A 16,781-nucleotide genomic window follows, 5' to 3' on the forward strand; every position below is an offset into this window, starting at 1 on the left:
TGGCTTCCTTTTAAGATATTTAATAGTTTTAATATGATTAGTAGTACAGGGCCTTGTTCGTAGTGGCAAAATAAAATTTGTTAGGCAAAATGGTTGTCATTCATGATGGTCATGGAGTAGAAAATTATTCTTATACTTAATAATTTTCATGGAAGGCAAAGTAACACAAAAAAGATATAGTTCTCTTAAAGATCTAGTTTTCCTATTGATGAGTTACTGCTGTTATTTCACAATTAATGCTGACTTTCTTTGAATAGAAGATAGCACCAAAAGCTAAAATATAGGAAATGAGTGTCCTTGAATAGATGAATAATTACTTCCAACTTTTAGGTAGGTGAAATTTATGATATTTCATCCTGCTTTTCTCTCTTTCACATACATTTTACATTAATTTCTTTTCATTTACATGGCTCAAATATCTGTAAGCATGTTTCCCCTATACTAAAAAAATGAAGCAACATCATATAATTCATGACTGAATAAACCCAACTAACCCACTTAGGGATGACTGAAGCAAGTGAGCAGCAGTGTTTCTGCATTGGTACACTTGTATAACCAATTTCATCTGGGTAGAACTACCCAATTACTTTCAAATATATGTTAGTGAAGCATTATAAACACTACAGTGTGCTGGTTTAAACAGAACAATAAAATATGTGCCCATTTATATAAATCACTAAGCTGTTTTTTCTTATTGTTTTCTATGTGGCATTCTTAATAGCAAAGTCAGCTAAAGGTCAAATTAAAGACCATATAATTTATAGAACAGAGGAATAAAATTGGATCTAATTATCCTAGATAAACCCATAAGATAAAATTTTACTTTGGAGAAGTTTATTTTGTTTCTGAAAGCTGGGAATTTGCAAATTAAGACAGAATCTATTTTCTAAAGGCTGTTTTATTTTCTTAATTATAATTTAGTATAAATAATTATACTTTATTTTCCCTTTTAGCAAATGAATCACTTTGCCTACCATTTCAGCAGCCAACCTTTCAGGAGCTGTTTAAGGATTGCCCACATTTGTCAGCCCACCAGCTTCACTATCATTAACCCTGTCTGACTTTATGCCAAGCTGCCACTTTTCTTCAGCTTGCATGAGTGCTGTTTGAACTAGTGGCATCAGTTCTCTCATTGAAAATATGTGTATAGCAAGTGGGAGGATCATAGCTGTCAAGTTTTGTCAAGTTGTTTAAGGGCATATTTAGGAGGAGACTTGTGAGAGTTTATCCATGATCAGTAGTAAAAAGGTTCAACTTCAGAGGAAGGCAACTTACTACTCTCAGAGACTCTGTTCATTTCTCTCTCCCACCCTTTACTCTGCTTCCTTTCTCCTTCCTTTCTTTCTTCTTTCTTTTTCTTCCTTCCTTCTTTCTTCTTTCCCTCCCTTGCTCACTCTTTCTTCCATTTTACCTCTCTCCCAACCATAAAGTAATGATATAGTAGAATACAGGAGAATATTAGTGCCATCTTCTCTCTAATATCAGACCTTAAATTGAACAAATTTAAGCTTTGAAAAATCCTTAGATTAGGAACAAGGTGACTTTTTTTCCAGAACTTTTTTTTTTTAAGATTTTATTTATTTATTTGAGAGAGAGAGAATGAGAGATAGCACGAGAGGGAAGAGGGTCAGAGGGAGAAGCAGACTCCCTGCCGAGCAGGGAGCCCGATGTGGGACTCGATCCCGGGACTCCAGGATCATGACCTGAGCCGAAGGCAGTCGCCCAACCAACTGAGCCACCCAGGCGCCCCCCAGAACTTTTTTGAGTATCAACTTTTCATGAAGAAAAAGGAGGACAAGGAGGAAGAAGATGAGAAGGAGATCATAACGTCCTGCCACCATGTGGTGCTCACTAGGGTCGTAAGGACCGGTGTGCTGGTGGTGGCCAGCTTTCCAGTGTTTAAGCCAAGAAGTGTTGGTTACAATAAATAATTTTATTTATCCATTCAATAAGGTGAGCCTCTCTGCTGATTGTTATTTAGATTTCAGATAATTATGTTTTTCACATGATATATTGACTCAGTTGGTTTTACTGGTGCCAAGAGTTTAAGTTAAGTTAACTTCTATTTGGAATTATTCACAAAAAAACATGAATTTATGCTTAACATCACACAATGCTAAGAACTTCTAAAGATCAAGAAATCTTAATTAGGCAGAGGTGCAGCATTCTTGATAAAAGATTCCTCCAGTCTCTTCTAACAAGATTCCTCCACTTGTCATAAGATAGATATTGTTGAATATATTTTTCTTTCCTTTCTTTTTATTTTTGTTTAAAGGATCAAGAAAAGTAGATTGGATCTCGGAGATGATTAAAATGTTACTAGAAGTGCATGTCAATTATTTCCTTACTGATCCCCCAAACAAACAAATAAGCAAAAAAGCGTATCACATCAATTAATATTTCTTAAATGAAATGAATAAATAAAAAGCCACTAAACAGCTTCTCAAATATTATCTCTCTTAATATTCTGAGAACTATATGGATGCTGCCTTTACTTCATAGCTAGCAACGCTAAGGAATTTGACTGATACATATCATATAATATTTTAATATGTATTGAAATAATACATATTGTTATTTGAAATAATAAAAATGTATTTTAGAAGGCTGAATACCCAATTTTACATTATTATTGGAAAATTTTAGAAAATACATCTAAAATTAAATAACCAATATGGCTACATTTTTAAATAGCCTGTATATGTGCATAATTTATGTTTCCAAAACATAAAATAAATTACAAACCTTAGAGAAAGAATAATTGAAGCACAACTTATTTTTGTTAAGTGGAAATATGTTCACTCTTCTTTTTTTTTTAATTGGATCTGATCACATTTACTTTTAAACCATTTGAATTTGGTAAGTCCTTCACTTCTAACTGTGCATATGGTTATTATGCATTATACATTATGGGATGAGTTATTGAATGGAAGGTTTCAAACAAAATTATATGACCATACGAAGACAATGGATACACAATATAAAAAGTGCAACCCGTATAGATTATTATAAAAATTCAATGTATAAAGTAAGCTCTAGTTTATGGCTTAGTGTTTTACTTACCAAATAACTTCTACCTTTAATAGTATGGGAATGTCTACTAGGATGAAAATATGATTTTTTTGAAGATTTTATTTATTTGAGGGAGAGAGGGAGAGCGAGCATGCACAAGCACGAGTGGGCGGGGGGGGCAGAGGGAGAAGCAGGCTCTCTGCTGAGCAGGGAGCCAGATTGGGGGGAGAGGGGCTCTATCCTAGGACTCTGGGATCGTGACCTAAACTGAAGTCAGACACTTAACTGACTGAGCCATCCAGGTGCCCCTGAAAATATGATTATGTTTTATTTCTGCATTGTCCAACAGAGTAGCCAATAGTCACAGGTAGTTACTGAGCACTTGGAATATGACTTGTGTAACTGAAGAGCTCAATTTTTAATTTGATGTACTTTTAATTGGTTTCACTGTAAATAGCCACATGTGGCTAGCAGGTATCTTATTAAAAGTGTAGTTCTAGAATGTCAGGTAGCATGGGGGAATAAAAAATTGAGAAAACTCTTTCTATACAATAGAGCCGGTCCCAGTGTGTTAACGGGTGTTCAAGACCTCACTTAGTACTTCCCTTTGTGCTTTCTCAGCCAGCAAAAAAAAAAAAAAAAAAAAAAACTCGAAAATACACACATTTGAGTTCATGGAAGATTGCTAGGTATTTATTAGCATGATAAGCAAGTGCCACATTCATATCATGATTGTGGAAATAATAGAAATTATTTTAAAAATAAAATCTCAAATCAGTGCCTCAAAACAAGTAAAGATAGTCTGAAATACAAATGAAATAGCAATAACCTACTAACCCCAATGTCCTTAAAGACTTCACTGTTTGAGTACAGAAACAATCATCACAAGTGAAAATCAAAGGCATAAAAATTATGATTATAGTACTGTGAAAACACTGTATTACATTGATAGGAAATTATAAATATTTACACACAAAATGGTTAAATTTAAAAATGGACATGGAAATGTGGTAGTTTTTTTAAAATATATATATATATATATATCCATCTCCTTTAGATGCTGGTTAATTAATGTGACATTCCATTTATTCAATTTATACATTGGTCTTTTCGATAAATATTTGGAGTTGGCTTACTGCTTGCCAGTGCCTGTACTAGATGAAAGACACTTTCTTTACTACAATGTATCTCAGAGTTCTTTTACAAGTACATGAATTTTTACAAGTACATGAATATTATAATTAAGGAATTAAGTACTTCCATAGGAATATGCAAAGATTATTCTGAGAAAACAAAAGAAGGGCATCTGTCACAGACTGAAGAGTAAAAGAAACAAAAAAAAAAACAAAAATCTTTACCAATAGATAGCCACTTGAGGACCAGAAACTATTTTTATTCATTGTCATATCCCTAGTGCTGTGCAATTATTTATATGAAACTCTATTATTACTGTCTTATACTCATTTCTGTGTGGACACTTGAAAGAATAGCAAAAATTATCCAAGTGAAATAAAAGTTGGAAGAAACAAACCAGGCAGAGGGAAGGACTGTGCAAAGCATAGACACATGGATTTCCATGAATTTGGATATATTAGAGAATTTGATTTAAGCCCGGACAAAAGGGAAAGCAAGTGAACGAGATGAAGTTGGAGAGACAGGGTGGAAATCATGAGAGGCCTTCTGTAAAGAGTTTGGATTTTATTATGAATGCTGTCTGTAACGATTGAAGGATTTGAAATTGCTGACTAAGTTTCTTAAAACGATTTATTTCCCTGCGGCCTTGAATACATAATGATTTGCATGGCTGTTGTCATCATATTCTGGGGCACTGTATGAAATCAAGTTCATAGATGTCAACGAGTAATATCCCTATTAATGATGACACTATCAGAAGCATGTGTATCTGATTCACAGCGACATTCAAAAGACTTATTGTTGAATAATGAAACATTATTTAATGTGGAATAGAAGTGGGGAGAAAAGTTAATATAAGTCAGCGGAGGAGTTAGAGATCAAAGAGGAGGCGTATCGAAGTCTCTTCGTACTAACTAGTGTCTAACTCTTTGATAATAGGTTTTAAAAGACTTTGTAATGTATGAACGTGAGGTTTATTTTTCTTCTAAAAAGCAAATATTATACTATACAATAAGAAAATTCTGATTTTGCAAGAGTAGTTCATTACATGCAAGACCATATCATTCTCACAATATTGTCATACTGATTAAGATATACAAATTTATACATATATATATATTAAGGGATGTACATATATATGTATATGTAGATAGAGTGAGAGAGATTGAAGAGAGACAAAAACAAGTACTCCATTGAAGAACTGAAATTTCAGACCAACCCCCGTGAAATCTGGAGACAAGCTCATTTAGAGAGAGAGTGCAACTGAGATAGGCCTAGAGGAAGGAGACCTTGCCGGAGCCATAAACTGGTAAGAACACTTCAGTGGTAATTTAAACAATTACCAGGGTTGAATTTGGTCTAGCACGAGAGGGAAAAGCTCTTGGAGGGCTACAATCCAAAAACACCACAATATGCTGGACTTTTCCCTGAAGGAAAAAAAAAAAAGTATACTGATGTATCTCAGTACAGTAATGTCATAAGAAACTTTTTTGTCATGTCAATCCAAGAAATTTTGTAGATATGATATAATGTTCACATACAAAGGAGTAAACTAAGACCTCTGGATAGCTACATTTTTCTCTCATACCCCTCTAAGTCACTAGAATAAGGCTGGCTTTGGAATCGGTAAAGAGTAAATAGTAGACCAGTAACTAGATAAAAATTGGTTTGTGCCTGAATGACAGTTTAAGCCACTTAAAAGTAGAAATGTTTCATATGCTGGAGCATGCCTGATAACTGTCAGACATTTGGGCAATTCTCAGTACTTTGGGCCAATGAGTCTCCTTCCCAAAACATTCAAAATCAAAGGAAAAAAAGGGGAATTAAAATAGATTGTTTTTATTGCTCTTAAGCCTATTACATTACCTTATAAATAACAAATAGGTACGGAACAAGGACCAACCGTTTTTCTAAGTTTTGTGATCAACAAAGAGACAATATGTTCAACATATGTTCTAAAAAAAATCAATTTAACCAAACTAGATTTAAGTTGATGAGTTTATTCAAACACTTTTCAAATATTTATTTATTTATGTAATCTCTAGCCATCCCAATGTGGTGCTCAAACTCACAACCCCAAGATTAAGAGTCCTATGCTCTCCTGACTGAGACAGCCAGGTGCCCCTATTCAAACACGTTTTAACTACTCAATATTGAAATTCAATATAATTGCATATCAGACACATAAAAGAAAACATAAAATAACATTATATAGTTCTGAGGCAATACATGCCATGGATGGCATTTTGCCCCCCGATGCCTGTGGAGTCCACAGCAATCTTTATTGCTCCAGAGACATGTGCACAGTCACATGCAACCTTGGAAATTTCATAGTTTCTGGTAGGCTGCACTTAACTTTTTTTACTTATATATGAATAATAAACTAGAAAAATTGGTTACTGTAATAATAAACTAGGAAAATATTAATTACTATTAATGATTTCAAGTTTAATGCTTTTATGCTTATATGCATGATGAAATACAAAGTTCAGTAATGTTCCAGGGCTTCTAAGACATAACTTTAAAAAGCAGAATCATATAATTGTTTTTATAAAAAATACAATTTGCAAAACCTTCATATGACAATGAAGTAATTAAGGTCTATGTCAACCCAATTTTCAGACTAAAATTAAAATTGAAAAACATGTACCTTGTAGGGAAAACAAGGATTTTTGTTGGCATTTTAATCATTATTTTTCTAATGTTAAAATGATAGCCTATGTAAAAATAGATCAATACTGCACTTAATGCATTCACGTTTTTGTAAACAGTCCTTTGGATCATCAGTTTCATCATGAAAAAACAATTTGGTCACTGTAATCGTGGGTGTCTCGTAAACATTGTTTCCCTCTGTTGCAATGGCAATAAAGTCCATTTCCTCACTGGAACCTGCTATGCTTTATTTATTTTACATTAAAATTATTATCTCTGTTAAGACTTGTGAAATGTTTTAATCAATATCAATGTTGTTTTGATAATGTTTCATTGCCTCAAAATATTATCCTGAAGAAAATTTTAAAGATATAAAAATGTATTTTCATTTGTTTTCCAGGGATTAAAAATGTGCCTAAAATAATTGTCTTTAGATTGAAGTTTTATATCTGTACTTTTACTTAGTAATTTAGTCTGTAATTCAATATATTTTAAATATGTTTACTTATCAAAATACATATCTTGTGCCTCATCAAATACAGTAAAACCTAGGCTCTTGTATTATACAATTTTGAAATATCCATACTTACATTTCTCACCCTATTTATTGCCTACTAATATGTATTTATTATAGAATATTTTTTAAAACAGCTTTGTTGTATATGCCTTACTTCTTTTACTAAAATACTACTGGGAAATTTTTTAATTAAGATATTATTAAGACATAACATGTAATTGTTTACATGATAATTGTTTAAGTGAAATTTCAAGCATTGTGGAAATATTAGTCAGCATGTATGTTACTTGAGGAACCATAAATCAGTGATTGTTATATATATGCTAAAAGATTTTTCAAGGAAAATCTCATAAAATTCGCCAACAGTTTTAGTAGGCATTGGGATGGGATGAAGAAGCTACTACAGGGAGATAAATTCAGTGTAATTTTGGTCTTTCTCAACTATACTATGTCATCTAGAGCAGCTCTTCTTGGGTATATTTAATACATTAATATTTGGGCAATTATTTTCAGAAAAAAATAAATATATAAAAATTAGGGGTTTAGTACATTCTTCTCATTTCAAAAAAGAAAATTGGCCAAAATACTTCCATTTTTTCCTCCCAAAAGATTATCTTAGTATGGAAACTGGGTACCCAGATAAATATACACACACACACACACACACGCACACACATGCCCATATTTTTTTTTACATTCATCAAAATTGCCTCCTATCTACCAGCTACATTCTATCAGTTTTTTCCATGAGGTTTGAATAAAGGTAAGGAAGAAGTTCATCTGGAAAGTAGAAATTTAGAAGGGAAACATTAACAAATTTAGCCTATCATATTTGTTTTGAGGTATGGAAAGTTGAAAGTACCTCAGTTTGCCTAAGACTATTCATACTTTCAATTTATCATGAAGAGTCACTGATTTTGGTGTATTTAAAATATCATAAATCTATAATATTATTTATTACTTAAATAATGGGTGAGAAAAATGAAGACATTTCTTTTTGAAAAGCTTTTGTTTTTTACCATCTCAATGGCAGTCAAAATAGATATTTTTTTGAAAAATGCCTAATTTTATAAATGAAAAAATCATGATCCATGGCATTGAGATTGTAATCAATTAGATTCCATTTGTGCAGTGTGATTTGGTGCTCAGAATTAGAGAAAGTACTGGGGCACCCGGGTAGCTCAGTCAGTTAAGCATCTGCCTTCAGCTAAGGTCATGATTCCAGGGTCCTGGGATTGAGCCCTGCATCGATGAACAGGGAGCCTGCTTCTCTCTCTCCCTCTGCTACTCCCCTTGCTTGTGCTCTCTCTCTGTCTCTTCTCTCTCTGTCAAATAAATAAAAATTTTTAAAAAATAAAAAGAATTAGAGCAAGTACAGCTATCAGTTCCTTCCATCAAAGGCAACCTCAGTGGATTTGGATGAATGTTGTTGATGTTATCAGTTTGTTACTTCTGTTAGCAAAGACAATGAAAATTGTCTGCCATGATTTATTCTAAGTCTTTATATTGTCACCTCCTCAAATTTCAGCACCGTTAAACACTCTAAAATAGCACTCCCAACACTTTTTCCCTCTTCTTTATTTTTCTTCAAAGTTTCTTTACCTGCTGTCTGACAAGAGCTATTGTCCATGGGGACAGGGCTTTTGTCTGTTTCATTTGATATTTTATTCCCATTACAAAGAACAGTGCATGGTCTGAGTAAGCATGTGAGAATTTAAAATGTATTTGTAAGTGAATAAATGAAGAATAAATAATAAATTCATAAAATTGATTTGATAAACAGAAATGTGGAGATATATATTCAATAATATCCATTATCTTCATTGTTTTTGCAGAAACTGGTTAGATTTGTAACTTTAAAAAAATTATCAACACAATTTAAAATAGTTTTTGTTATTTGAAGAGCGTCTAAACAAAATGTAAACTAAAAACATTATATTCTGTGTTCTTTTTGGATTCACCGTTATTATATCTGAAGTTATAACCAAGTCCTTATTGTATTTTCAAGCTATTACTTGTATCCGAGAAAAGGAAAAGTTTTAAATGCAATATAATTTGTAAGTCTTCAGTATCTGTTATTAGTAGTTCACACAGAATGTATAAATGATGTGCTTTCTTTAAACCTAATTATGGATGATTAATAACGTAATTTCCAATTTATAAAATGAAAAGTAAAGTCAGCTTAAATTCCAACTCTCCTCTCAGATAATACCCAAAGTCCTGAAACAATAATGGCTAAAATTTAAAATTTTGTTTTGGTTTGCTATGCTATATTTATGGGCTCATGTGTTATTCAATTTCCCAGTATATACATTTTTTTTGGCTTGTATCATAGGGACTTCTGAATCAATATCAGCATTCTAAAATCAGTTAGGCCAGTTATTTAATCTCATCATCTGTTTGAAAACAATACCTTCTTTCCTGTCTTTTGGGGAATACCAGAGTCCATTGAAGAGGGGAAAAAAATAGGTCTAGTGAAGTAGCTGAATAAATGATTTTTTCTTTTTGTTATTTTACTTCATTATTTTATTAAAATAACACATCTGAAGATTTGAATTTGATCATAGTAAATCCATCAGGATAATAATTTCTTATGCGATGTCTTAAGGAATACCTACCTTAAATGTTTCTAACTACATTATATTTGGCTACAAGAGCCTACCTGTTAGAAACTGAAACAATACTGTTGTTAATATCTTCTAAACATTGTAGTTTTAATTAGACCTGCCTTTTTATGTTTACCTTTCTCCTTCCTTTCTTCCTCTCTCCTTTCTTTCCTCCTTTTCTTGGAGAAGAGTTTGGCAAACAGTAAACCTGGAAAAAGAAACATTGTACATCCTTAGGGCAAAGGCACATAAGTGTGGCAGATATTCTAATTTGGGGCTTTTATATTGGCCATCACTTTGTACCCTTTACCAATCTATGTTCATTTGAAGCTGTACTGTCAGAGGATTTAATGTGGGAGCGTACGATGATCCAAACTTTTTCTGAATACCCACTAAATTTCTAGACTGTAGTTTCATTGTGTAGAAATGAAAACAATTTTCCCCAATGTGATTATTACACAATTACCTTGAAATGCCAATCTCATCTTCAGCTCAGATCTGGAAAGGGAAAAGATGTACCATAATTTTTTATTATGTCTTGTTTAATTAGTATGCTATTTAAATCAAAGAATCAAGCATAAAAAAGATTATGGAGAATATATGAGATGTTTAAGGTATCAGTATCAAACTGATATAAAAAGGGTAATTAATAACTGTGTATAACCGGTTTACCAGATGGGTTCAGATACCTCATGTATAATACCTGTTCCAATACCGTATTAAAGAATGGGCATCCAAATATAAATTCACTTGTAACACCAAGATCCTATATCTATGCCTTGAAAATGAAAAGCTATTACTACTCAAATCATAGAAAGCAGGTTTGTATGAAACCAGTGAGTATATACGTGTAATCCAGTTGCTCCTCATCCATTTGATACTGATTTACTATTTTGAACATAATTCATCCATTTCAATAGTCACTCATCCTTTTAGTTGTCTTTTTTCATAATTTTATTCATTTACTTATGTTAATAAAGGAAAATACATCAACATGAGTCAAAGTTCTTCCATAGAGTGGGCATGAATATAGAAATTTATAATTAGTAGATAAAGTTTTACTTCAATTATGTAGATACCAAACCTATTCACTAAATATGGCAACTTTAAAAAATAATAATGTTAATAACATCTCCAAAATAGCTATATAATTTATACTATTATAATATATAATGTATATAACTTTCATAGTCTCCATGTATAATTCTATATATAATTTTTAAATTTATGTTTGTGTCATTTCTGTGAGTTGTCAGAAGAGACCTCAGCCCCAAGATGGTGGTGGTCAGAGAGTTACATGCCTTATTCAAACTTCTATCTCTGCTAATTTTTGGAGCTATAGTCAATACCTGTTCTAATTCCTTGTCCACTATTTTTCCCTGTTGAAAAAAATGTAACTACAATGATGAAGAAATCTTTATAGGTTATAATGACTACATTTTCATGGGTCAATAATCACTATTAAAGAATCCTTGAATACAAAATTACAACCTCCTGTAATGGGTCTTACAGGGCTTTTGGTTATAGAATCAATACATTCCCTCTGAATAAACTCCATTATACATAGAATGTAATTTTATGGGGAAAAATGACTGTAATAGCACTTGATCTAGTCCTCACTTCCAGCCAAATTATTCTATAACAAATTTAATGAAAGCCATTGAAATCTCCAAATATTGAAAATTTATATAGGCATTAATTTTAAATTTCAATAGTATACACAGGGCTGTGGCTTTTTAAGCCACCTTTTTGGTTTGTTTGTTTAACCAATTCCATTTTGGAAATATTAAAATTGAGATATTAATTTTCCCTAACACACTACTGCACGCAAAAATGAAACTTCTTTGTGAACAACTTTTTACCAATATTAGCTATACCCTCATCCCCACCCCCTAGAAATGAAGCTGCCTTTTGAGAAATGACCTCCTAAATTCTTGGATTCTACTACTCAATCAACATACCTCAAATACAGAAGAATTATCTCGTTGACAGATGGCAAAGATTTATCCTATAATTGCAAATAGAACTCCAATTTACCTCAGTTTCATCATTTGTAAAATAAGCAGATTGGATTTTTAGTGTTCAAGCCTCAATTCTAACAGTCTGTTAAATTTATGGTGGCTCTTTGTAAGAATTAACTGGTGTTTTCTCGTGACAGGTGGCATAGCCCTTGCTGAAAATAGTTTTACTCATTCTGGAAAAATTTCAGAAACCACTCAACCTATTTTTAACAGAAGACACTTAATAGAGGAAATTGGTTATACAGTTGATAAGAGAGCCAAACAAGGTCTTTGTGATCAGCAACAGTAAGATCTCTACCAACCCTAGGACAGGCAGAACAACTGAAGGGGCACTGTGACTGGAGTCCAGGACCTGACCATCTGTGTTGGATGGGAACCAGGCCAGGTCTGCTCTGATGAAACTAAGGTTGAAGTGAGTACAGGAGTGAAGCCAAGGAGGAAAAGCTATTGCCAGAGCTCTTCTCAAAAGTGAGCAAGCTTCTGTAAAGAATTACTATTTTTTTTTTCTGAATCTTACTGTGGCCATCAAATACCTCATATTTCACAGGCATCCAATATATGTGCATTAAATACACTTTTATTAAATGTTTGAGGTACCTTTTCTCTCTTGTTTGATATGAGGAAGTACAGTATTTGTATGAAACACATAGAAAATTCAGATATAAATAATGTCTTATAAATTGAGTCAAATGTTACGTTGAAAGTACATGATTTCAAGGTTGTGTTTGTCTTCATTTCTCAATTGACAAAGAATGCTAAAATTTCAGTGTAAAGTTTTCTGCTTCAAACTCTCTGTCAACTATTTAATAGTCTGTAAACAAGCAGCTGTATTACTTATGGATAATTCTACACAAATGTAATTGCAAATATTTTAATGTATTTACATTTATCAAGTGGTGACTATATACTAAGTCTAAGTAATCGTATACTTCCTGAGTTTTCCAAAACATACGGCGTAACCATATCCTAAATCTAAGTGTAATTTAAAAATACATAAGAGAGGCAATTATCTTTTTCCTAAATCTCATTGACAACCGTTCCCCAATTGCTTTTATAGCTCAAAATTGATTACAGAAACACTATTTGTAGACTATGTGAATATGGTCTCTGGAGTTCAGAGAGTTCCCAACACAAACTCCCTTTGCTTGATAAACTTATATGTAAAGAGCAGGTCAATGTCATTTTATGTGCACATGCCACTTTGTGTATAGTGATGAGCCAACGATTTTTTGGAGAAAACATAGTTTGTGATACAATTGAATTTTGTGGAAGTTTACTAGTAAAAATCACCTTAGTGCTTTTGTGTTTCTCTAATGCATAAAGTTATTACAAATTTTTTCTTAGAATATAAAAATATGAAAAAACAACTTTTAGGGAGATTATGCGATAATTATATGTAAACTGAATATTACCTCATTTGGGAATTTCAAAAGTGCCTCATTATAGTTCACATAATGCTATCCTTTCTACCTAGAGATAATGAGAACTGTCAGTGCTACTATCCTGGCTGATTTGTTACCGGAGGTTTCTTCCACCCAGTGTACACATGTGCTCTATTCTCAGCCATGGTAGCCACTACAGCAAGGCCATGAGCAAGTGCTGCTTTAGAAGCAGCTTGTTTGCCTCACGTGCTGAATGCTTCATGGGCTCCGAAGGAACCATCCCATTTGAGATGACCAGATGACAGCATGATATGCCTGGCTGCTGCCATCTCCCAGAGTTGATGCCTATGGGTATAAATCTATGTTTTGTTTCAGTGTTTATCTCCAGTATACTTTTCTCCCTTGCCTGATTGTAGGCTGCCCCAATTCTCCATGCAGACTTTACCATCATCTATTCTCCAGCCTCCAACTCAATAAAGCCGAGTTGCTGGGCATCTATATTTAGTATTAATACATTGTATGGCACAGATTCCTTCCCAAAAGTAACCTTTTTAATTTTCTATGCCTATGATGTATCCCAATATAATTGTATAGTTCTTAAAATTACATTAGTCTTTAGCAAATACCCCCAAGACATCATACAGATAAAACATGCCCTATGGCAAAATCTCAGTAATCTGGATTCATCAATTTGTAATTGAAGACAGCTACAACAGGAGAATAGCTGAAATGTACACCTTAAACATGTATCTCTTTTACTGTTGAAAAACACGTAGGAAGAAGGGAATGCTTACTCTATTTAGGGAAAAAAAAGTATTTTGAAAACTACCCAAATTGCAGGGATAAGCTAATACATTTAATAGAAATAGATTGGTCACCGGAATATATATCCAAAGATCCTATTTCATAATTATGTATTAGTATCATATATGGTACCAAAATATTTTATTTATTTATTATTTTTTAAATTTAACTTTTTATTTAAATTCTAGTTAACATATAGCATAATATTGGTTTCAAGAGTAGAATTTAATGATTCATCATTTACGTATAATACCCAGTGGTCATCACAAGTGTCCTCCTTAATACCCATCACCCATTTAACCCATCCCCACCCACCTCCCCTCCAGCAGCCCTCGCTTTGTTTTCTTCAGTTAAGAGTTTCTTATGGTTTGCTTCCCTCTCTTTTTATTTCTCCCCTTCCCCTATGTTCATCTGTTTGGTTTCTTAAATTCCACAAATGAGTGAAATCATATGGTATTTGTCTTTCTCTGACTGGTTTAATCACTTAGCATAATACACTCTAGCTCCATCCATGTCATTGAAAATGGCAAAGTTTCATTCCTTTTGATGGCTGAGTAATATTCTATTGCAGATATATGCACATCTTTATCCATTTATTAGCTGATGGACGTTTGGGCTCTTCCCATGATTTGGCTATTGTTGATAATGCTGCTATATGATAAAGGGTGCATGTGCCCCTTTGAATTAATATTTTTGTATCCTTTGAGCAAATACCTAGTAGTGCAATTGCTGGGTCATAGGGTAGCTCTGGTGTTAACATTATGAGGAACCTCCTTACTGTTTTCCACAGTGGCTGCACCAGTTTGCATTCCCCCCAACAGCCTAAGAGTGTTCACCTTTCTCTGCATCCTCACCAACATTCATTGTTTCCTGTCATTAATTGTAGCCATTCTGACAGGGGTGAGGTGGTATCTCATCATGGTTTCGATTTCTATTTCCCTGATGATGAGTGATGTTGAGCATCTTTTCATGTGTCTGTTAGCCATCTGGATGTTTTCTTTGGAAACATGTCTATTCATGTATTCTGCCCATATCTTAGCTGGATTATTTGTTTTTTGGTTGTTGCATTTGATAAATTCTTTATAGATTTTGGATCCTAACCCTTTATCAGATAATGTCATCTGCAAATATATTCTCTCATATCGTTGGTTTCCTTTTAGTTTTGTTGATTGTGTCCTTCACTGTGCAGTGCTTGCTTGCTTCTTTCTTTCTTTCTAATATTTTATTTATTTATTTGAGAGAGGCAAAAGCAAGAAAGATCATAGAAGGACAGGGAGAAGCGAACTCACTGCTGAGCAGGGAGCCCGAAGTGGGGCTCAATCCCAGGACCCTGAGATCATGACCTGAGCCGAAGGCAGACACTTAACTGACTGAGCCACACAGGAGCCCCCACAGCTTTCTTGATGAAGTCCCAATAGTTCATTTTTGCTTTTGTTTCCCTTGTCTCCAGAGACCTGTCTATCAAGAAGTTGCTACGACTGATGTCAAAGATGTGCTACCTATGTTCTCTCCTAGGAGAATTTATTTTTGTGTATGGTGTAAGAAAGTGGTCCAGTTTCATTCTTTTGCATATGGCTGTCCAGTTTTCCCAACACTGTTGAAGAGACCGTCTTTTTCCACTGGAAATTCTTTCCTGCTTTGTTGAAGATTAGTTGACCATAGAGTTGAGGGTCCATTTCTGGGCTCTCGATTCTGTTCCATTGATCTATGTGTCTGTTTTTGTGCCAGGACCATACTGTCTTGATGAATACAGCTTTGTAATAGAGCTTGAAGTCCAGATTTGTGATGCTTCCAGCTTCACTGTTGGTTCAATATTTGCAAATCAATCAGTGTGATGCACCACATTAATAAAAGATAAGATCTGTGGAACCAAAATATTTTTAAATAAAACGTTCTCTTTTCAAATTTTTAGTAACTGTTAATTTTACAAGATTCATCTTTACTATTACTCTAAATGTGTTGTCTAAGGTATTAACTTATTTCTAAACGATTTGTGAATAAGGATAAATGATTAAATGATACTGATAAATAGGATAAGTGATAAAGGAAATAAAAAATAACCATAAAACTGAGGGGGGAAACTTCATTGAACAAAAAGGCAGGGTGATACAAATAAAGAATCATTCCTTTCAAAAGTTTAATAAATTTTAAATGAGTACTTCCCAAATATCAGGTACTAGCTGCTTAAAAATAAATAAGCGTACTCTAAGGAATCCATAGCCCAGTGGAATCTGAAAATGTCAATGTGTAAGGTGAGAACAGTAACAGACATAGGCGCAAGTTCAGACATACTTATTTTTTGAGGATTAGAGAAGGGAAGGGAAGGAATCTTGTAGTAGAAACAATAACATCTGGATTAGGTTTTATTTTGTGTCTTTGGTGCTGTATAGTGAACAAGTACAAAAATAAGCAATTGAAATGAATAAAAGCTTGGAGGCACAAGCCAGGATTGTGTACTGGAGACTCGCAGAGGTTTGTAATTCTGAGTCTGAAGTATGAGGTCCAATAGAGCTGGAGAGACAGAAGGTTGGATGGTCATGCAACATCATAAATCATTTTAAGAAAATATGCTGTAGCGAAGGGAAACCATTGAAGAAGAAAGTAGTTAATGACGTTTTCACCATTGTCTCAAAGTAAGAAAACTAAAAATGTC

The 16,781-nt window shown here is 33.4% G+C and overlaps 1 long non-coding RNA gene across 3 annotated transcripts in view; it reads right to left on the reverse strand.

Annotated features, from left to right (window-relative positions):
* LOC141374676 (uncharacterized) overlaps positions 1 to 16,781 on the reverse strand; it is a 102,641-nt gene that overhangs the window by 54,016 nt on the left and 31,844 nt on the right. For all 3 annotated transcript variants that reach the window (XR_012381758.1, XR_012381761.1, XR_012381760.1), the window contains exons 2-3: positions 10,388 to 10,419; positions 10,058 to 10,129 (exon numbers count right to left, since the gene is read on the reverse strand). This is a non-coding gene — a long non-coding RNA (uncharacterized lncRNA). The remainder of the gene's footprint in view (positions 1 to 10,057; positions 10,130 to 10,387; positions 10,420 to 16,781) is intronic.

Source organism: Callorhinus ursinus, unplaced genomic scaffold, assembly GCF_003265705.2.
Source record: "Callorhinus ursinus isolate GAN/ISIS: 27379988/994484 unplaced genomic scaffold, GSC_fseal_2.0 scaffold2, whole genome shotgun sequence".
NCBI lineage: Eukaryota > Metazoa > Chordata > Mammalia > Carnivora > Otariidae > Callorhinus > Callorhinus ursinus.